General features: G+C 46.5%; 1 long non-coding RNA gene across 2 annotated transcripts in view; it reads left to right on the forward strand.

The window, feature by feature from the left end:
* LOC140611289 (uncharacterized) overlaps positions 1 to 23,114 on the forward strand; it is a 58,068-nt gene that overhangs the window by 14,264 nt on the left and 20,690 nt on the right. Inside the window, exon 3 of one of the 2 annotated variants that reach the window (XR_012012566.1) lies at positions 19,960 to 20,290. The exons of the other annotated variant lie outside the window; for it this stretch is intronic. This is a non-coding gene — a long non-coding RNA (uncharacterized lncRNA). Of the gene's footprint in view, positions 1 to 19,959; positions 20,291 to 23,114 lie in introns of those variants that run through there. 2 annotated transcript variants of the gene reach the window in all.

Genomic DNA, 23,114 nt, shown 5'->3' on the forward strand with positions numbered 1-23,114 from the left:
TTTTTTTAAGTTTCTACTGTGTCCCAGGATCCACAAACTTTCTGTTAAGGGCTCCAGTAAAGCATTCCAGCTTTGTAGGTCATATGGTATCTGTTGTAACTACTCCACTCTGTTATTGGATTGTAATAGTAGCCTGGCCATCAACAATGCATAAGGAAACAGGTGTGCCTTTGTTTCAATAAAACTTTATTTATAGATAGAGACAATGGGCCAGATTTGGCCTGAGAGCCAAATGTAGTGAATCCCTGTGACATACATAGGAGATCTACCAGACTTTGTAGAGTATTCCATCAGCAGAAATACTGGCAGCTCTGATTGAAAGGATGAGGAGAATAAAGTGAAAGAAGACTATCAGACCCTCTAAATTTTATTAGCAGGAAACAGGCTGATAAAACTAGTCAGCTGCAAACAAATGCTACCTGTCATGCAAAAGGAAGGAGAGGGTAGGGGTCAGTTAAGCGTCTTCAGCTCAGGTCATGATCTGAGGGTCCTGGGATCGAGCCTGCCATCAGGCTCCCTGCTTCTCCTCCTGCCCCTCTCTCACCTCTCATGCTCTATCTCTCAAATAAGCAAGTGAAGTCTTTAAAAGAAAAAAAAAGTTAAAAAAGAAAAAAGAAGAAGAGAGCAGAGCCATGGGCTTCAGGGCAGAATTGGGAGCCAGGCTCTTGGCTCCCTGATGGATTTTGCGCAATTGGAGTTAGAAATTGCTTGGGACCAGGGGGTCCTTTTTTCCTTTCCCTTTTCTCCCTTTTTGAATAAGAATGTGTGTAAGGTATCCCGAGGGGGTTCTAAACCACAAGGGATAGATAACTTGTTTGCCAATTTTACAGACTCATAAATGGAGAGGAATTATGCCCCTAGATGGATCATATGAAGAGTCACACCCACACTTCATTTAGATGATTTAGGGGATGAGATCTGAGACTTTTGAGCTAACGAAACTTAGATGAGTTTCTGGACTTGAGTTATGCTGTTTTGGGGAACTAGGAATGGGGTAAATGTCTGTGAGGCAGATACTAGGGGACAGTTAGTAGATTGCTGTAGGTTGAATGATGCCCCACTCCAAAGATATCCACATCCTAATCCCCAGAACCTATGAGTATGTTACCCTTCATGGTAAAAGGGACTTTGTAGAAGTGATTAAGTTAAGGATCTTGAGATAAGGAGATTATCCTGTTGGGCCCAATATAATTACAGGGGTCCTTGAGAGAGGGGCACAGAAGCATCAGAATCTTACTCCAGTGATTCTTAGCAATGGTTGATGCTGTCCCGAAGGTGATATTTGGAAGTGTTTTTGGTTGTCACAACTGAGGAGGCTACTGGCTCCCTCTAGTAGGTAGAGGCCAGAGATGTTGCTAAACACAGGATAGCCCCTGCAAGAATGATCAGACAAAAATGTAAATAGTGCTAAGGTTGAGAAGCCGTGTCCTATCAGTCCTGTGAGGGTGGGTGTGGTTATCAGGCATGCTTCATAAGTGAGGAAACAAGGTAAGAGACGTTGAATTAGAGAAGGCTGCAGAAGACCGAATAGGTGGTAGATCGCAGAGCTGGAGCAGAAGCACTTGTCTCCCGGCCTCCAATGCACGGCTTTCTCTTCACCTCCACTTTACCTACCACTTTACCTCCGTTTAGCTGGGCTGGACATACACTGATTCCAGCCTAGAGTCCATAGATATCAGATGTTTCAGCCCATAGACATTTGCAAACCAGGTGTCCTGGGGAGTGGTGGAGGTTTCAGGCACTAGAGCAGGCAGAATAGAATTCTTTCAGGAAGAGATACTTTCAGTCTCCCTTGGTAGATGGGTAGGAATAGGGCTGATAGGCATATTCCACCAGAATCCAGAGACATCCCTGCCTTTTTACAAACCTGAGTTTTATATTCTCTTCCAACTCTTGTGAAGATTTTTGGGCCCACATAGATACTCATTCAGCCAACATTTCCAATTCCTGTTTCTGCGGAAATCTACATCAATAGGACCTCTAAGTACTGTACTCGCCTCCCTGTTTGACAGAAGAGGAAACTGCGCCCCCAAGAGGCTTGCAGTGACTTGTCAGAGGGGGCACACAGCTTTCAAAGGGCAAGCTGGAATTTGAACCCAGGCCTTTCAGCTTTAAGTGCAGAGTGATTTCCACCATGGAACTTTGTACACAAGGCTCTGTGTGTATTGGGGCGGGGGGGGGGGGGGGGGAAGAGGTTTTGTAAAATATTCCCTACTTTTAAGGCATCTGCTATCTAAAAGAAGAAGTGGAGTCATAAGCAGGTAACTAAAATATAAGTGAAAGTGAGAACATGTGTTTCACATGGTTGCAAAACCTACGTTTCCACAGGGAAGAGAAAGAGAGAAAGGCCCTTGGGGGTGGGTTGATGGACATCTGGAAAGTCTACAGGGAAGAGGTGCCACTTGAACAGAGGCTTAAATTGCAGGCAGAACAGAAGGCCAGTGCCCCACATCAAACAATAGATTCACTTCCTGAAAGTGGTTTCTGCCTCCAGATGCTAAAAGAAAAACTTCCTCATTTGACTTTCAGCCAGTCCTCAGTGACGAGCTGTGGGACTCCGTGCACGTTCTGATTATTGCTCTTTTTTCTCCATTCATAATTGAACAGCCAAGCAGTCTGAGTTCTGTAAGCTTCTGATAGGGCCTGAAGATTTGCTGTATTTGGCATGCCTTGCGATTTCCATCGTCATCATGATTATACTAAGTTTATGAGACAAGCCTCTTATCATTGCTATCAGCACTTTTGTTTCCCCATATTCTGCTCATTTTTCCCAAATAATAAGATCCAAGCGCTCTTAAAACAGTCAAATAATCACACTAACTAATACTCTCCTGGGCAATCACAGTAGCAAGGTGGAAAGGAAGACCACACGCTTTGATTCCACCCATTCAGCTGCTCATGAACTGAAACCTGATTTCTGGGAGTGAAGGATGATTTGGAGCTCTCAAAGCAGAAAGCATGAATGTGCAGATAGTATAAATTCATTCATTTATTCATTCCTCTATACATATTTATTAAATACCCACTCCACTCTGTGCCAGGCACTATTTCAGGAACTAAAGATAACAGCCACAAACTCTCCAGGCAAGTCCCCTGCCGGAGCTTCCCGACTAGATGGGGGAGACCTGTAATAAGCACACAAGCAAATCCGTAAAGGAGGTAAGCTCAAATTGTGACAAGTAGGGTTGTCAGGTCACTTGCCCTCCTGGCTTGCCCAGCGCTGAGTCAGGGCACTTAAAGTTCCAGGCTCCACGGGCGGGCGGCTGGTTATACAAAGTCAGGGAATCCAGGCCATCTGGTTTGCAACCCAGAAGTCCTGGGGATACATCTTCTCCCAGGGAGCCCCTGCTGCTTTCCCCTCTCTGCTTCCCCTCCACCACCACCCCCAACCCTGTAATCCCTCCCTCCAGCCCTTCCTAACCTCTCAGATGCTGCTGCTTCTCTACATTTTATTTTATTTTATTTTATTTTATTTTATTTTATTTATTTTATTTTATTTTTTTGCTTCTCTACATTTTAGTTGTGGAGTTTGTTCTGCTAGTCTTCAGATCACTCTCCAGGTTATTTACCTGGAGGTAAATGATATCTACTTGTAAACGTGGGATGGGGTGAGTCTGGTGTCCTCCTGTTTGGTCACCTGCTCTTCTCCCGGGTTGCCAGATCAAATACAGGCTGTCCAGTTAAATTTAAATATCAGATTTTTAAAAACCACTTTTTCAGGTGTATTTACCAAAATTGCATCCTGCGTTTTTATTTCCTCAGTCAGGCGGTACTGAGGAAGTAAGTGGAGTAACTGGGATGGTGTATCATTCAGGGCTCCACCGGGAGGCCTATACAGGATATCTGTATTTGGAGATTTATTGCAGGGAATTGACATAAGCAATTATAGGAGCTGGACAGGCAAGTCCATCGGGAGGGTAGGCTGGGGCTCAGGCACAAGCTGAACCTGCTTTCCATTGGCAGAATTTCTTCTTCAGGGAAAACTCAGAGCTGCTCTTAATACCTCTCAACTGATTGGCTCAGGACAGATTATGGAAGACAACCTTTTTTTTTAAAATTTTTTAAAGATTTTATTTATTTATTCATGAGAGACAGAGAGAGAGAGAAAGAGAGAGAGAGAGAGAGAGAGAGAGAGAGAGAGGCAGAGACACAGGCAGAGGGAGAAGCAGGCTCCCTGCAAGGAGCCCGACATGGGACTCGATCCCAGATCTTCAGGATCAGGCCCTGGGCTAAAGGCTGATGATAAACCGCTGAGCCACCCAGAGATCCCCCAGAAGGCAACCTTTATTGCTTAAAGGAAACTGACCACAGACCTAATCATTTCTACAAAATACCTTCCCAGCAACAGTGAGACTAGTTTTCATTGACTCACTAGGGATTTTACCTAAGTTGGCCGTTGCAGATAGAAAGGGGGAAGGGTGCCCACAGTCAGCAGGGAAGGCTCCTCTGAGGTAGGGACATTTGAATTGAGACTTAAACTTTGAGACATTGAACGTTGAACTGCATCTAAGAGTCAGGAGATCAGAACATTCCAGATGACAAGAATAACAGTGCAAAGGCCCTGAGGTAGGAAAGAATCCATTTCATTTTAGAAACTACGAAACAAGTCAATATAATTGGGAAGGAGTGATCAAGGAAAGAGTGGTACCTGGTTGGGTGGAAGAGGAAGGCAGTCTAGGTCACATAGAATTGTGTATGAAAGTCACATTTATAAAACTCCAGGACTATTACTATTTATAAAAAGATGTTGCAGGGGAGAGAAAAGAGAGCATGCCTTTGAAAAAGGTTTCTTTCTGAAGTATTTCTGGGTATCTGGCTGGTACTAAAGCTGTCTGGTTGGCTTTAAAAAATTCCTATGGGTCGTATAGGCATTGGACTTCACCCGACTGACATTATCTGGGACTCCACAAAGTAAGACCAACCCTTATTATTGCTTCTGAAAAGAAATCTTTTCAAGAGCTGGAGAAAAAGCCCAATAGGTAGGCAGCCACTGTAGGGCATCTCCAGCTCATAGGTTTATCCTCAACCAATCTTCTTTTTGAAGGCTAGAATAGTCAGATGGCAAGCCAATTGTTTGCAGAAGTAGCTGGATATGAGTCAACACTTACTTTCTGTCTGTGTGGCAGGACTTATGGTTTGTTTAAGGAAAGAGTCTAATAATTTTCCTTAAAGAGAAAACAAATCAGTTTTACCTATTGATCCTCTATTGGAATTCCACGGGCAGTTTTATCTCTTGGAAATTGTAAATATATCTGTGAGTCCTCAGTGCTGGTGCAGGAAAAATCACTATGTAGACTTCTGGAGTTTCTTAGAATCCACAACTTCTCAGAATTTGCCTGTTGCCTCAAAGTCAGATGCGGATCCCTCTAAAATGTATATGATATCTTTAGGAAAATCACTTGCTTTCTCTCGACCTAGGTCTATCTATTATTTTATAATGAAGATTTTTCTGCTCTCTGAATTTTTGCTCAGCCTGAAAATTCTGCTTCCATGAGAATTCTCTATATTGTAAATTATCCCCAGTATGGCACCTTGATTTGATAGAGAATAAGGCAAGAAATATTGATTTCTGTTGCGTTCACTCCCTGAAATACTGATGAATTCTTCTTGTTCTTTCTCCCACCCCCACTAATGATCAAAATGTGCATAGGTGTTTTGGTTATCTCACTGCTAGGTTGACACATTACCCCTGAAATTCAGTGGCTTAAAACAATAGACAGTACAGTCTCACAACTTCTGTGCATCAAGAATTTGGGAGTGGCTTAGCTGGCTTCCGGCTCAGGGTCTCTTGTACTTGTAGTCAAGATGTCACTGAGGCTGTGGTCATCTGAAGGCTTGTCTGGGGGCTGGAAGATCACATGGCTGTTGGTGGCAGGCTTCAGCTCCTCAACATGTGGGCCTCTCCACAGACTGTTGGATGTGTTTCCATGACGTGGCAGCTGGGTTCCCCCACAATGAGTGACCCTCGAGAGAAAGGAAGCCGCAATGTCTTTGAGGATCTAGTCTTGAAAGTCATAGGTGATCAAGCCACCATATATCTGTTTGTTATATAGATGAGCCATTTTATGTACTGTTGCATCCATGATAGATTGTGCAGAAATGTTCAAGAGCCAGGCTTGGTGGAGGATGGCCTTCTGAAGAAGCAGCAAGCCGTATAGCTGGGACACCAGGAATTAGCTGCCCGTGAGTGACTCCCAACTCAGGTTGGGTTCCCCTAGAAGTAGACTTGAGACAAGCATAGGTGTGCAAGTTGTTTATTTGGGAGATCTCAGAAACACTGGTGAAGCGGAGATGTGAAGCAAGAAGGGAACATAGGAAAAAGACATGGGTTATTGCTATGGCGCTATTTACTCTCTGGGTGACTGGAGCTAAATCCCACTGAAGAACCCTGGAAATGGTGTAGAGCCCACATCTCAGAGTTTCTCCACCTAAGGGAAGCAAGAGACCTAGGTTAGGGTGTTCGTCCACCAGCTCCCATCAGACTTGGGTTGAGAGCTATTTCTGATTGATTCCCTATCCTTTCTGTATGAGGGTACTAGCCTGCATAGCAAAGACACACAAACTGAGTGGTTCACCATAACACAAATCTGTTATCTCACAGTTCTGGAGACCAGAAGAGCAAAATCACAGTGTTAGCAGAGCCATGCTTTCCTTGATTATGCTAGGAAGGGATCTGTTCCATGCTCCTTTCTAAGCTTCTGGCAGCCTCTGTTGTTCCTTGGCTTGTACATGTGTCACTTTATCCCGTCTTCCTGTGGCATTCTCCTTGTGTGCCCTCACATCGTCTTCCCTCTGTGTATAGCTAGTTGACTCTGTGTCCTTGTTTCCCCTTTTTATAAAGGCACCAGTCATATTTGATTAGTGCCCACCCTAGTAATCTCATTTTAGTACCACTGTAAAGTACCTGTTCCTAAATAAGGTCACAATCTGAGGTGCTGAGGGTTAGGTATTGAGGAAGACGTTACAATTAAACTCACAATATCCTGTGCAGTCAGAGCTGGTGTCCGTTGTTGGGAGCAAGAAGATATATCCAGTAGAGATCCTGTCTCAGGATCTCTGGGATTGGCTTCTGGACCTGGGGCTTCCTGGGTACTGTTGGAAGAGCCCAAGGGTCAAGTGCAGCTAGATACAACATAGGAGATAGGATGCCCCAGCTGTATGAATCCTTATTGTTTAGGTGCTCAACCTACAAATCTCTGAGTCATCCTTGATCCTCTTTTCATTTACTTACTACTCCCAATCCACAGCAGATATGCCAGTTCTGCACAAACCTTTGTATCTAGATTCCATCCCTTGCTTCCCATCAGCCCTGACATTATCCTACTCCAGGCCATCTTCATCTGTCATGTGAGATAAGGCTTGCAGCCTCCTACCTGGTCTCCCAGCATCTGCATGGATCCATCTGGGAATCCGGGATCCTCTTAGAAATTGTTGTGGGCTAGGAGAGCCTGGCTGGCTCAGTCCAGAGAGCACATGACTCTTGATCTTGGGGTCATGAGTTCGAGCCCCACATTGGATATAGAGATTACTTAAATAATTTTTTTTAAAAGGAAGCTATTGTCTGAACTCTGTCCCCCTAAAAGTTATAAGTTGAAGCCCTGCCTTGTTTTGTTTTTAAAAGGATGCACCAAATTTGCTCTTCAATCTTCAGTTCAGTTTTACCTTGTTTTTCCTCTTATCTTTCCCTCCCCCTCCCCTTTTCTCTTCCCCACATGGCTGCCTCTCATTTCCTCAGAATGCATAATAGCACTCTGAAAGATTGAAAGGTCAGAGGCATGGAGTGTTTCCACAGAGTAATGTTAATATAAATATTCTAGAGAGAAAACTGATCCAAACATGGACCCAACTAACACTGATTTCAGCAAAATGAGGTCCCAACCTTCCAAACTATCATTCCCTCTCCTGCTAGGTTTTTGCATCTCCTGTCCTTGACCTTGCCTCACAATGTCCCTTCCAAAGCTATAACTATATTTCTAGATAAATAATTGTATATCCTTTCTCCTGGGATAGATTATTTTCCCCTAAAGTCATATCTGCCCCCAGAACAGAGATAGCAAGCAAGTGACTGAAGTATTTGAAACAGGTGTTTTGAGCTGCAGTGTGTCTATGCCCAGCCAGGCTTGGCCTGTCAAGCTGGACAACATGGGGTAGGAGATGGATAGGATCCCAACGTTCCCACAGAGCCTGACTTTACAGCTGAGCCTCCTAGCCACCATCAGAAACCATCATGAAACCCATGAAACCATCAGAGAGGGATGTGGGGCCATGCCTTTTCCAGTGATCTATCCAAAGGCATCTATGGGTCAGGGTCTGGAACAAGTCACACTATATGGGTCAACTTCCCATGACTCAGCTCATTCCAGTTTTTTAAGTATGAGTGATACCTGGTTAAAAATGAGCACCAGAGTTGTCTTTAGACGAATTCAAGAACTAGGCATTAAAGGGTAAGATGTTGTTCGTTTCCTCTTCACTAAGTAATGGTGAAGGGGTCATGGATCCAATGTGTACCATGTCATATACTGCCGGGCCTCACCTTTAACCTTCTTCCTTACCAATTCAGTGATACTGACTGGATTTCCAACTGCCAGCACCTCTATTTCTTTTCCTGGGAGCTTTCTCTTGCTGCTGGAATCTCCTTTGAGCAGCATTTTTTTAAAGATTTTATTATTTATTTATTCATGACAGACACAGAGAGAGAGAGAGAGAGAGGCAGAAACATAGGCAGAGGGAAAAGCAGGCTTCATGCAGGGAGCCTGGCGTGGGACTCCATCCGGAGTCTCCAGGATCACACCCCAGGTTGAAGGCAGCACTAAACCTCTGAGCCACTGGGGCTGCCCCTTTGAGCAGCTCTTAACTAATTACCAGTAGAAGTTGCTATATAAGTTAAAAATAAAATCCCAGCTCCCTCACCCCTGGGGCAGGGTAGCTCAAAGACACAAGCTCTATGCTAGTAACTAGAGTACAAGATACCCATATCCTAAGGACTTTAAAACTAGAGTGGCAAGGTTTTAAACCAATGATAAATGTTAGGAACCCTATCAGACAGCCCCTTTGTTACAGAGAGAGAGAAGGAAAGAGAACAAGTCCAGTCAACTCAGCTAGGCCCTTGTGGTAAGGAATGACTTTGTGTTTCACCTGGATCTTCATCTTTGTATATCCAGATCTCTTTGGGGGATGTGCATCCTGAGCTGACCCAGCTTGAAGAATGACTCACATTAACCAAGTCTCCAAGAGTCGGTATAGATCAGAATGCTAAGTTGTGAACTAAGACTAAGTGAATTTTTGCCAATTGCCAAGCAGACTCAGGATTACTACTGTAGGCTCAGCAGTGTTTCTCCTCCTCCACAAGAAGGTTCCCAGCTGAAGCCAACTCGCAATCCAGAAGTCATGGGATTGTTTGGGGGAACCATGAAACAGAGCTAAAGTCAAGGCCTAGCAAAGATGCACAGAGATTTGAAGAATGAAGTCATTCATGTGTGATGGTTTTGAACTTTCCTTAGAAAGGGGAGGAAGGAGGAGATGTTTTCAGAAGGTGTGGTTGGTGAAGCTGGGGTTCGAGGACAGCAAAGTGTATAGCAGCCATTGTGAGGAAGAACATGGAGAATGAACAAATCAGAGTAACAAGATTTTCAAGCAAGAATAGCACTTCTAGGGGGCCTGGGTGGCACAGTTAAGTGCCTGACTCTGGTTTCGGCTCAGGTCATGATCTCATGGTCATGAGATCCAGCCCACATTGGGCTCTGCACTCAGCATGGAATCCGCTTGAGGTTCTCTCTCTCCCTCTGCCCTTCCCACTCCTGTTCTCTCTCTCTCTGAAATAAATAAATGTTAAAAAAAATAAAGAGTAAATGCTCCTTCCAGCCACTACATGTATGCTAAAACAGTTTGATTTTGAACATGGCCAGAATATGAGCTTTTCAATCAGATAGACCCAGGATTTCATGCTCACCCCACCAGAAGTGGACAGTCCTCTCTCACCCTCATCTGTAGGATGGATGTAATGACACATCTGGCTCCTAAAGTCAATGAATAATCAGTGAGACGATGCAAGAGAAGTGCTGAGCATGGAGCCTGGCTCATAGTAAGCACTCAATGAATGGTAGCCAAGTTGACGGTTTTCATTTGTTCAATCTCCAGTCACCTGACGTTCTGCAGCCTGGAGACAGTAGCAGATAACGTAGGTGTCATCTACTCTTGGCAATAGTCAAAGGTTCAGTCATTGGCCAAGGGGATCCAAACAACGAAGTAGCCAGAGAATCAAGTGAACATCAAATACAATCCTGAGGGAGAGAGAGATGAGTCTAGGATAGCACATCTAAAACTTCACTGTGCACACAAATCACTTGGCAGAACTTGTTGAGATGCGGGTTCAGATCCGGAAGGTCAGGGCTAGAGCCTAAGATTCTATATTTCTAAAGAGCTCCCTGGTGACATCAGCGCTGTTGGCCCTCAGCCCACACACAGAGTTACAGGATCTAATGTGAAGCCCAGAAGAAAAGAAGGCCTGGAAGCTGGAGTACAAAACTCAAATGTGGTCAAGGAAAGCCAATGATAATCTTGGAGTTGTATTTCTGTCACTCATCTGGAGCTGTGCCTGGTAGTCACTAGCCCCATGTGGCTCTTGACACTTAACCCTGATGGAGATGCGCTGGATATGTAACAAACACACTAGATTTTGAACACTGGGCGCAAAGAAAAGATCTCAGTACTCTTTTTATGTTGATTATCATTTATGTTGAAATGCTGTTTTGGAGACCATATTAAATAAAATATATTATTAAAATTAATTTCACCTGTTTCTTTTTACTTTTTTTTTTTTTTTTTTTCCCTAAGAGGTGGCTGCTAGACATTTTTAAATTACATTTGCGGCTTACACTAAATTACTATTGGACAGCACTGGTCTAGAAAGAGCCTCTGTCTCCCGCCCCCTCTGAGCGCCTGCCTAAAAACCCATCGTCGCCAATTCTCTCGGTACCTTGGGGAACGTGGGAGACTGGAGAGGTTCATCCCTCTGAAGGGGAGACAGGCAGGCCCGAGCAAGGGAGCTGTTTGGGAGGAACAAGAGAGAAATATGCCAAGTCATTCTCCGCAACAGCAGAGCTATTGCCATGGGGCCGGCTGGGCGGCCTGGATCCCGGAGATGCCAACCTGCCACGCTCCAGTGCCTTCTGTCTGGGCTTCTTCAGTTCTCTCTCAAGTTCCCTCCCCATCCTGGGCGACAGGTAATTAGCAGGGCCAGCTGGCAGCCTCCACTGGGCACTGCCGCCAGAGAGCCGGCCGCCGGCCTGCAATTACTGTAATCCTGGCGTGGCCTTGCAAAGAGCGCTCTGTTCAGCTCGCGCTCTGCAGCGTGGCTCTCGGGTGCCAGGGCTTGTAACCTCTGCGTTCTCAGGGTGTCTCTTGGCAATGAAAGACCCGCGGAAGAAAGTCTCCAGTGTGCATACCTGCCGCAGACTTCCCTTGGTAAATAGCTGGCCAGTCGGGCATACGTCGCTGCCTGCTGGCCGTATTTGAAACGTCTCAGCCCAGCCACAGATTCCTCGGACAGTTTATTTTATGAGTTCCCAGTATCTCCCTCTTTTAGGAAAGCGTTTCCCAGGCCCGGTGGCCGCTCCTTCCAACTCCAGAAATGCTTGTCCAGGGCAGATCCCAGGCCCTCTAGAAGTGCATTCCGAATGACATTTGAAAAAAAAAAAAAAAAAATCCATGAACCTTAGGTTCTGTGAGGCTAGAAGGGAACGAGGAGTAAGGCTGTTTCATCACGTAGAGATCTCTAGGCAAAGCCGGGCCTGCACAGAGGCAGCAGATAGATCCTCAGTCACAGGCTGACGATTTGGATTCTCAGGCCTCAGTCTCATATGTTAAAATGGGCATAGTAGTACCATGTACATTGTGGAGCTGTTGTGGGGATTAAGTGAAACAGTCCTTGCAAACACTCAAATGTATGCCTTTGAAACTAAGTCAAGTAACAGGGAATGAACTGGAAGAGGCTTGATAGATGGAATGCATGTAGACCTAACCTGAGAGAATGTTCCAGGTTAGAGCACAGAGATTTAAGTGGGCAGGAGCTCCTTTTAAAGGTGTGGTCTCTCCCTCCACCAAGGGAATGAGAAAAGGTTCTCTTGGAGACACAGTGAGTACAGGACCCCTCTCTACCCCGTCATTAGAAAAGTGCACATTAAATCATTTGTGACATTTGGCACAAGATGAAAATGCAGGGCCTCTCGGTCAAAAATCAAGAAGAAGTTGCCATTGAAGGCACCAAAATGGAAAACTTTTTCCATTCTGTCCATCTCTGGCTCTGGCTCTCTCCCCTTGTGTGTCTATTTGTAGTTTGATGTGCCATCCCTCAGGCAGGAGGATTCTCACCTGGCCAACGCAGAGCATCACAGGCACCTGGGACCCTGCAACTCATCAACATGCAAGCATGTACCACCCCATCCCTCCCCAACAGCAGGTTCCCCCCTTCCAGAAACCACCAGACTGAAGCCCCCATGTCCCAACCAGAGCTGGAGAAGTCAACCCCCAACCCACAGAGGACAGGCCACCTCTGGCTGGGACACATCTGGTCTGGGTCAGGATGCATAAAACACTCACTCCTGCCCGGCTGCCTATCAAACATGCCATGGCACTGTTGTGTCTTGCTCTGCCCCAAGATGTGACCTGATCCTGCCTATTTGGGTGCTGGCCCCTAGGTCAGTCAGGAGAGAGGGTAAAATACATTTTTGGGCAGAACTTAGGGGCCCCTGGTGGAGATGGTTGCCAGCACTGGGCAGTGGCAGGCAGATGGAGGCCAAGCAGGTTTCTGGGGTATCAGAGGGTATAAGAGCAGACAGCAGGGAACTCATCCTGGAGAGACAGAGGTAGAGATGCAGTAGGAGTCAGGATAGCACATGCTCCACTGTAGCACATGCTCTACTGTCCCATCAGAACTGACCTGTGAAACCCCAAATCAAGCATATAATTATTGGGAATTCAAGATGGCACCTATAGAGCCTGAGCGCCCCAAGTGCAGGGCCCCTCTGAGCCTGATCCCTGGCTGACTGCGCTGCTTAGACTCCGAGTAACCAGGCCCTGGATGGAGATGACTGTTGTGTTACCTCCTTATCCCTTTTTTCCCTTCCCAGGTAAAGCCTCGGATCCAGATCCCAGCTCTGCCACTCACTAGTTCTGTGACTTTTGGCCAATTGTTTAATCTTCCCAAGCCCCAGTGTCTGCATCTATAAACATGGCAGAAATGATAGAAATGGACTCTAAAGTTGTTGCAAGAGTTAAAGGAGATCATGCAAGTAGGGTTTAGCTTACTGCTTGATGTAAAGCAAAATTGTAAACAACCATTAGCAATTGCTAACAAAGCAATTCTATAGGGACCCATCCTCCCAGTTTATCTCCTGGAGAAGCAACCCTTCACTCTTTTCCAAAGCTCAGGGATCCTATGGTTCCCTTTTTTGTGGTACCTGATGAGTAGCTGAAGGAAACAAACCAATAGGCAGGGTTCTATTAACATAAATAAGAAAGTGGACATACTTAGTCACATCCGGGCTTATTTGCTAGCAAGTGCTGCTCTTTTTTTTTTTTTTTTTTTTTTAATTTTTATTTATTTGTGATAGTCACAGAGAGACAGAGAGAGAGAGGCAGAGACACAGGCAGAGGGAGAAGCAGGCTCCATGCACCGGGAGCCTGATGTGGGATTCGATCCCGGGTCTCCAGGATCGCGCCCTGGGCCAAAGGCAGGCGCCAAACCGCTGCGCCACCCAGGGATCCCAAGTGCTGCTCTTATCACAGGTTCAACCTGGTCCCATTTGTAAAAGAATAGCTGAGAGGCAATCCTATGGCTTCTATTTAACTTTATCTATTCCTTCTTAAAAGCTGATTTCATTCCCCATTTTCCTAAGTCCTGCTCTCAACCCCCTAAGAGAACTCTTACTCTGTCATTACCTGCATGACCTTAAGTGAACCACACCTAGTAGCGCCTCTCAGGTGTTTTAGTGACAGTCTTTTTACTAGAAGGGAAGCTACCTGAGGACATGGCCTATATTTGGTTTTGCCTAGGAATGAGAATGCTGGTACTTAACATGATCTCTCATTTGTGGAAGATACTCAATAAACGTTTTACAAAGTAAAGGAATACTAGATGGAAGAATGGATGGATGGATGGATGGATGGATGGACGGATGGACAGAAGGAAGGAAAGAAGGAAGGATAAATGGACAGATAGAAGTTATATTTTATGACCTCTTGAGGTAATTCCCAGCTCTAACAATCTTTAATTAATTATGCTTTAAGTCTAACTGCATTGTCTCAACTTCTTCCTTGAGGGGTGAAATTGAAAGCTTCAGAAACTTCTCTTCACATGAGGGGCCCATGAAAGGGGGAAGCCAAATCAAAAGCGTAGGGTGGGTTGGTGGGGTATCCCTGACTTGGCGAGGGCTTGAGACCCAGATACACTAGTGCCATCTTGGTTCTAGTGGAGCTTTTTATCCAGGTCACAATGTCTCTTTAGGTACCTAGGGCTCCTACTGCATTCCCCCGGGGGGCTGGGCTCACAAGAGTGGTAGGCAGTCAGATGGGGATTGAAGCAAATTCTCTGGGCACAGAAGAGCTGCAGCCCTCCCCTATGATTGGCTGGCAACATGTCCATACGTGTTCCCCAGCAGATGGCCTGAGAAGGGCAACTGAGCACTGACTGGGTTGCCATGTGGCTCCCTGGCACTAGAATGGATGGAATCACTCCCAGAGACCTAGAGTCTCTTGATCTCACTTAGCTCCTGTCTCCATGGTCCCTCTTCTCCTTCTCCCTCCCAGGGGTAGAATCGTTTAATTTATCTGGCAGTGGGGGGAATATGTGTTCTGTAAGTATGAATATAAACATTTCTGCCTCGCTTTAAAATAGTGTTGTGTTTTTTTTTAACTCAATAAGCAAATTGCATCCCCCCACTTCCTGCCTTTTTTTTTTTTTTTTTTTTTTAATCTATATCCTACGGTGACTGCCTTCCCACAACACAGTGGGTGACTCATTCTAGCTGTTTGGGCTAAGGAGAAAGACCCCTAGGCTAGGGATTGCTTCTCAAACAGTAATGTGCACATCAATTCCCAGGGGATCTTGTTGAGCTGCAGTTTCTGATTCTGTAGGTCTGGAGCAGACTGTACCGTTCCAACAAACTCTCAGGTGATGCCAATGCTGATGGCCCAACAAGCTCACTTGGAGTAGCCAGGCTCTATGGACAAAAGAAAAGTTCTAGGATGAAAGAGCAGAGAACAGGCACATCATCTAATATTTCAAAACATTCTTGTACCACACAGAAACTGGAGTTCTAGGAACAAAACTGAGAATGAGAACGAGAGGGACAGAGAAGGGCAGGGGGTAGGGAAGGAGGGAGAGAGAGAAAGAGAGATTGAGAGAGATGATTGCAGCCAACTGGTCTACTCTCCTGTTTTTGCTCCAAATTGAGTCTGAAAACCAGATAGTGAAGAATTGCTTGTCACCAGTCCATGTTCACAGGCTGGAAAGGGTCATAGAATCCAAGAGGGGAAACTGAGGTATTATATAGTAGGGAAGGATTTCTTCCTGGCCTCCAGAGACTACCCTTCCAAGATAGAATGGGAGTTGCCTGTGTTCACCACCCTAGGCCCTCCTTTGGATTGAAAACAAATGCTGGCCCTCTTCCCGTCCATCTGCCCGCCGGCTGCAAGGCACTTTGCTTGCCCTGCTGCTGGTCTCTCACACACACAGCTTCCACAAATGCTCTGGACTAATTGGAGCTGAGACAGAAAGATGGCTTCGAGCTTGAAGTGGCACTTTCCCCCTGCTTCTTGGCAAAGCTCCAGGGCCATGGGATCATTTAGGACCAGAGAAGAGAGGGGCATGAGGGCCCTTGAGCGGCCAGCCCTCACAGTTCTGAGCGTCTAGTGGGCTTGGGCTCTGAGACCACCGGAGGGATGGATGGCAACTTCCATAGGCTTCATGTTGTCCTTTATTTTATAAAGCAGGGAGGCAATGACAGCCCCAAATGGATTAGATGTTCAAGAGCCCTTATGGGCCACTTCTCCTCCATCCATTGGGATCTTCAGTTCAAAGACCCACAAGAGTCCTTGCACATTTTCTTTCAAGCCAAACTCCAGCCAGCCATCTAAATCTTTCCAAAGAAAAACTGAGTAGAGGCTTAGGAGAAAACTTGCCCACTCAGCTAATGAATGAGGATCTTGGCCTGCCTTCATAGGTGAAGGTCAGAATTGAGGTTTTGCCTGACTCTCCAGCTCATCAATCTAGGATTTGGGATTGCAAGCCCAAATGCCTACTTGGGCCAGGCTGGAAATACACATGGCTGGACAGGAGAAAATCAGGACTGGTGGGTAAAGAGGGCTGCTTCAGATGATGGCTGCCATATGGGTGTATGGGCCCAGCTCTCCCCAGGTCCTGGGCTGGGTGGGGGAGATTCTAGCATTTTTTTTCAAATAATAACAAAACAATTTATAAAGCAGGTACAACATGCCAGGCACTGCTTTTAGCACTTCAGCTATTTTATCTTATTTGGTTGTCATTTTAACTTTATGAGGAAGGTACTATCATTAGCATCATTTTGCAGATGAAGAAATCGAGGCCCAGGGAGATTAAATAACTTGCCCAAGGTCTTCCAGCTTGGAAAGTGGCAGAAATGGAATGTGAATCTAGGAAGTGTGGCTCCAAGCCCCTAATCACCATGCTCTACTATAAGCCAGGAAAGAAACATCTAGATTCTTATGTTCACACTTGTATTAGTTTTTTATTGCCAGGTAACGAATTACCACAAACTCTGCAGCTTAAAACAGCACCTGTTTCTTAGCTCACGATTCTATAGGTAAGTCAGAATAGGTTCAATTGGGATCTGGGCTTAGGATCTTACAAGGCCAAAATTAAGGTGTTAGCTGGGCTGGGCCCTGTGGAAGCCCTGAGGAAAAATCAGCTTCCAAGCGCATTCGTGGTGTTGCCAGAATTCAGTTCCTTGTGGGCGTGTGACTGGGTGCCCATTTCCCTGCTGGCTGGGGGCCCAGGGTGATGTCAGCCTCTAGAGGCTGTTCTTGGGTCCTTCATCGCCATCCACTCCATCCCAAAAGCAGCTACACCACGTCAGATCCTTTGTGTGTTGTCAATCTCTCTACTTCCTTTCTGCTACCAGGGGTGGGGGCAGCATGGGGATGGGGTGAAAACTCTGCTTTTAAGGGATTGCCTGATTGGGTCAGACCCACCCAGATAATCTCAATTAGGTTGATTGACTTGGGACTTTAATTCCATTTGCAAAATCACTTCACAGCAGGGCCCAGATTCCTGTTTGATTGAATAACAGGGGAGGGGGGGTCTTGGGGGACCACATGTAGAATTCTGCTTACCATAGCACTTAACTTTAATAGGTATTAAAATCTTGTTTATGACAAACAAAACATCTTCAGGAAAGGGGCTGGGGGCTTCTGACATTTGGTCTTTTATTTTGTTTATTCAACAAATCTTTATCGAGGACCCACTGGGTGTCGGCACCATGCTAGGTGCTGAGAATACAGCAGCAAACAAGACTGACTGCCCCTGGCCTTGGCCTTCCAGGTGCCATGTCACTAGGGCACCTGTGGGGGTCCACTTGGTGAAGTGGCTGCCATGATCCCCGGGCTCCATGCCCGTTACTCTGCTTGAGTATTTATTTGTCTTCAGTTACATGCCCCACAAACCCTGTTTGTTTTTCTCTCTCCCTGAATATTCATGACCACGAACTGCTCAGATTCCCTAATCAGTCTCCCATGTGAGCTACATTCAAACAGGGACCACGTCTAACACCTCTGTTCTGATGTTTTGGCCAAAGCAAATAGAATTACCAATGAACAGGAGCCGGCTACATTCCTGGTCCCCGTGAGACAGCTGCTATAGGCAGGACAACTGGAAGTCCCAGGAGCAGGACAGCAGATGCTGGCTGGCACTGGGAAGGCAGGAAGAGACGTGGTAATTTCCTGCCTGCCAATTTTTGTGAGTCCCGTGGTTTATCAGTAGCCTCCTGAAAGAAGGGAATGTCTCCCTCGGTTTTAGGCCTAATATTTCTTAGAGCTTGAGCTGTTAACCTTCTAGAGAAGGGACTTTCTCCCTCCATTTCGGGCTTTATATTCCTGAGAGCTTGAGCTGTTACCTGCTGCTAAAATATGATTATGCACAGCCAAATGATCTGATCCAATATGCACAGCCTTATGTTTTAATATTCTCATTAGTTCAATTTCATTAGTATTTACTGAGCCCCTTGCATTCGATGCTTTAGAAATGTAAGTAGTTCCACCCCCCGCCCCCTCCACCCTTCTCTGCACATGTTCCACCTACATGTCGCATCCCGCACAGCCTAGCAGTTGATCTGTGCATCTCAAAAATATGTCCATGTGCTAGTGTCCCTCAGAGTGTGACATCCAGGAAGAAATAGAATAATGCAGATGTGGTCTAAGCATGACCCCTTTGGTTGAAATGAATTTCTCCTTCTCCCCATGCTCCACTTTATACTGACTCCTGAATGCTGGGGTCATCTTGGGATAAAAGCAGATCCCAAGGGGCTGTTGCGCTTGACTGAGCATTATCTCCCCGTTCTGGATTCCTGGGAAAATGTGCCAGGCTCCCAGCAAGGTCCCCCCTTGGGGCTCTAGCATGCATAGGAATCACAGGCAGGCCACCAGGGGGGTTTTTTGCATAAAGATTTCATAGCCTGTTGAGAGAGAGAATTGATCACCAACACTGAGACTCATTGGACCAAAACTCTAAGAAGGGAAAGGGTGAGGGGCTGAAATCACCAACTCTACCCCCAGGATGGGACTCTTAACATGCATGTGCTCAGTGTGTGCCTCTATTAGCTCACTGAATTCTCACAAGACCCCCTAGAGGTGGGTCCTGTTATGACCAGGGAGTTTCAGGGATTTCGGCTTCTGCAAGGTTATGCAGGCTGCAAGCTGCGGTGCCCAGGGGGAGAGGGTCAGGACCCTCCCAAGATGGTTTGGGAAGCTCAGTTTCTGTCATCTGGGGGAGATCATCTGCAGAGAATGCTGCCAAATGCTGTTCGTCCCCTTCCCCAGCCCAGCCTGCCAGTCTCATGAGAGAGGGATGGAGATCTGCCCCACTGGGGGAAAAAAAGAAAAAGCAAGGAGAGGGGAGCTTTTTAAAACAAATTTTGATATTAGCATTGAGGGGGCTGGCTGGAAACAGGCAGAGAAATGAGTTTTGGGCTTCTCCCAGGAGAGAGTGCTCATGGTTTTACTTTGTTTTAATTTTCTCTCCTGATGAAAAATTTGCCATGGTTAGAGAGGCATCGAATAAACAGAACTGTGACTGATGTTTTTCAAGTTCCTTAGCGGATTCCACGTATTTTTTAGAGTTCCATCAATATTTCAACAGTTTCAACATGGTTCCCCACTGGGAGGCTGGGGTGGAGGGAGGGGTACCTGACATCTCCTTTCCCCCCAACCATGGCCAAATGCTGGGCTCGTGTCTAGGGCCCTGAGTTTTGGGAACTTGTAGGAAGTGGGAGCAGACGGTACTGGGGACCCACTGTATGTCCTTGACGCTCATCTCTACCTGTGAAGGCAGCTACTGCCTGCTGCTGCGACTCTGCTTATGGGCATTGTCCTCATAGGACAGATGCTCCAGGCAGGGCCAAGAATGAATGCTCTGTTAGAGACTGAATATCTGTGTTCTTCAAATTTGTAATGTTGAAATCCCAACCCTTAAGGTCATGGTATTGGAAGGTGAAGCCTCTGGGAAGTACAGATCCTATGAATGGGTATACTGCCCTTATAAAGGAGACCCGGCGAGCTCCTTTGCCCCTTCCACCACATGAGCCAGGAAACAGGGTCTCACCAGACACCGAGTCCCCTAATACCTTGATCCTGAACTTCCCAGCCTCCAGAACCATGAGAAATAACGTTTTGCCTTTTATAAGCTTCCCATTCTTTTTTTTTTTTTTTAAGCTTCCCATTCTATGGTATCGTTGCTATGACTGCCAAATGGATTAAGACACACCCTCAGCCAATATGATGGACGGACAAAACCCAGCCCTGCACTTTCAAGTGGAATAATTCTGAGGCATCGTCCACACGGTCTCCCAGAGTTCCCCAGAAAGAATGAACCCCAGCTGCCGCCAACAAGACCTTGCTTAATAATCACCTCTACTGGGGCATCTGCGTGGCTCAGTGGTTGAGCATCTTACCTGTGGCTCAGGGTGTGATCCTGGGGTCCTGGGATCAAGTCCCACATCACACTCCCCACAGGGAGCCTGCTTCTCCCTCTGCCTGTGTCTCTGCCTCTCTATCTCTCATGAATTAAAATAATAATAGTAATAATAATAATAATGATGATGATGATAATAATGCCCTCTACTGGCTTCTTTCTCTTCTCTGGCTCACTTTCCCACTCCCTCACTCATGCTTCTTCCCAAATAAACTATTTTGCTCACATCTTCGCCTAAGACACCGGAGAGAGTTCCACCCCAGAGAGGGCCACCTGGAAATCTAAATTAAAGACCAACAACTGGAAACCTAGAGAAGTGTCGCCTGTTAGCGCAAATGTCTCTACTCTCATACTGTCATAGGCTGGAGGGCATGGTTCTCAGAGACGCACCTGCCATCTGTCTTTGTCTTCCTTGGTGTCTTCTAGTGGACGGGCAAGACTGCCAGGAAGCAGGGCTTGGCTGAGGTTGAGATACCCATGGCTGGTGTGTGTGTGTGTGTGTGTGTGTGTGTGTGTGTGTGCGCGCGCGCGCAGGGGTAGAGGCTGACCTGACACAGGAAAGACTTCAAGGATTAGCCTCGGCCTCCTAGGTATGGCACAAATGGAGTAACACGGGCAAGGAGCCCATCCTGGCAGCAGAGACAGATGTAGAGTTTGAGAAGAGCTACTGGCAAGATTCTTCCCTTTGATCACGCTTGGCACGCACGTGCAAAGTCTATTTATTATTCCTTTCCTCTGAGTCAGAATGTCCCAGAATCATTCCTGTAAGCTGGGCCCTTTTCCCCTCCACTGACACATTCAGGGTCCCCTCTCCCTCCAACCCCACTCTCTCTCAACCCTGGCTTTGTCCTCTTCTAGTTAAAATCCCTCTGGGATGGAGCAACACACCGAAAGTGTATCAGTTAAGAGGCACTAAGTGGGGGACCCTGTGTGAAGTGCTTTATTTACTTTATTTTTTTTTAAAAATTATTCATGAGAGACACAGAGAGAGGCCAAGACATAGGTAGAGGGAGAAGCAGGCTCCCTGCAGGAGCCTGATGTGGGACTCGATCCCAGGACAGGATCATGCCCTGAGCCACAGGCAGATGCTCAACCACTGAGCCACCCACGCGTCCTGTGTGAAGTGATTTAAATGAACAGATTATATTCTGCTAAAAACGTTTCGTTCTACTTCCCAAGTGAGCACATCAGAAAGCACAGACAGGTTGAATAATAGGCCCGATGTCACATAGCCAACATGGCCCATCTAGGATTTGACAGTAGGGCTGGTTGCCTCTGCAACTTGCGTTCTTAACCACTTCGCTATTTTACCTCCTGGAAGTTTATTTGGTTATAGGTATAAATGTCTGAAGCAGGTGGTAATTCTTTTTTTTTTTTTTTTTTTTTTTATTTATGATAGGCACACAGTGAGAGAGAGAGGCAGAGTTATAGGCAGAGGGAGAAGCAGGCTCCATGCACCGGGAGCCCGACGTGGGATTTGATCCCGGGTCTCCAGGATCGCGCCCTGGGCCAAAGGCAGGCGCCAAACCGCTGTGCCTCCCAGGGATCCCGCAGGTGGTAATTCTAATTAGACTCTGGGTTTTTACAGCACCTTGCAGTTGACAAAGCCCTTAAATTCCCATCATATAATGTAACGTTCGCCGTGATTCTTTGAACCGTATAGGGTGGGAATCATTAGGATGTGGTCCTTAGCACAGTCCATAAACAGCAGCCACTAGTGATGACAGCATCACTCTCCTTTTACAAGTGAGGAAACAGTCTCGGCTCAAGTGACTTGGCAGAGACACCCAATAAATGAGGAGCCATGTCTTGTGAACTTGCACACAGCTCATCCTGTCACTCTTTCCCTTTGCACACCCCAGTGACGGGCCGGGTACATCCTACCCATGAGTCCTGGGATCCCGCTCTCTTCTTCAGAGCCTGCTGACTGATTGTCCTCTGGAATGCACGGGGCTTTCAAGGAGTGTTTATTTCCCCTCTGTAAGCCCCGCACAGAAACCAGAAGCAGGATGTCAAAATCACAAAGGCCTCCTGTTGCTGTGCTGCTGGAATGCAAAACCAAGGAATTGTCCTTTCTTCTCTTGAGAGGTTGTAGAGGAATGGCTGGAAATTAACTTGGACTTTTCTGGGGCATGGGAAGGAGGAGAGAGAAGGTTAGAAACAGTTTATCCAGACCTGCTCTGATTGGAAAGCTGGCCCATCACTCATTCCAGAGGACACAGGTGTGGAGCGAGGAAAGGGAAGGTCTGGTGATATCATGGCCCATGCTTCCCATCTTTATCATGAAATGCCAAGACACAAGGCAGTGGCTCTCACTTGAAGGTAATTTTGTCCCCCAGGGGACACTGCTGGTTGTCACACGTAGCGGGGAGGAGGTGGGTGGAATGGTTCTGGCGTCTAGTGGGCAGCAGCCAGAGATGCTGCCAAACATCCTCCTATGCACAGGACAGATTATCGAGCAAACGTCTGTAGTGCGCAGGTTGAGATGGCCTGCAGGAAGACATCGTGAACCTTCTTCCTGAATGAGCCCTGTCCGCAGAGAGCAGTGGACAGAGAAAAGGTACACCCCAAGTACACGAGGGTACAAAAGTGACATTTCTTGGAAACATGTTATCTGAAAATTGCCAAATATTACAATATATCATAAGAAAAATATATTGGTCTTTGTCCCCTTTCTGGCACAGAGCTCCGAAGACTCTTGGAATTTCCTGGAATGAGGGTGATAAAGATGTCTTGAGTCATGTTAATGAGGGGGCTCTGGGACCACACCTAGGGATGGGGGCTGGCTGCCAGGAGAACAAACCGTGTGATGAGGGCTGGAGCTCTCAATCCCACCCCCTGACCTCCTGGGAGGGAAGAGGGGCTGGAGATGGAGTTCAGTCATCAGTGGCCAGTT

This window comes from Canis lupus, chromosome 19 (genome assembly GCF_048164855.1).
Source record: "Canis lupus baileyi chromosome 19, mCanLup2.hap1, whole genome shotgun sequence".
NCBI classification, from domain to species: Eukaryota; Metazoa; Chordata; class Mammalia; order Carnivora; family Canidae; genus Canis; species Canis lupus.